Genomic DNA, 493 nt, shown 5'->3' on the forward strand with positions numbered 1-493 from the left:
TTACAGAGAGGGTCTGTAACCGAGAAAAAGCAAGAGAGAGGGAGAGACAGAGAGAGACAGAGAGAGAGAGAGAGAGAGAGAAAGAGAAAGAGAGAGAGAGGCGGGTAGAGAGAGAGCAAGAGAAAGAGGGAGCAAAGCCTTATCTTTCTTTTATCTTTTGCCTTTCCAGCCTTTCTTTCTGTTATCTAAATGCCATTATGCCAGGGACTTGCCTATGGTTTTATCTGATATTTATTAATTTAACAAATATTTATTGAGAACCTTCCATGAGCAAGTCCCTGTCCTTGGTGCTGGGAAAACCGCAGTGGACACAATAATAGAAAATCCCTGCCTTCATGAAGCATATTTCTAGTGGGGGGGAAAGAAAACAAACAAGATGAAGAAGAAAAAAATATAGTCTACTGACTGTGCTTAGGAAAAAAAATTAAACTAGGAAAAGTATAGGAAACGTGTGTGTGTCTGTGTGTGTGTGTGTGTGTGTGTGTGTGTGTTT

Source organism: Carlito syrichta, unplaced genomic scaffold, assembly GCF_000164805.1.
Source record: "Carlito syrichta isolate Samal-C Ts95f unplaced genomic scaffold, Tarsius_syrichta-2.0.1 Scaffold309116, whole genome shotgun sequence".
NCBI lineage: Eukaryota > Metazoa > Chordata > Mammalia > Primates > Tarsiidae > Carlito > Carlito syrichta.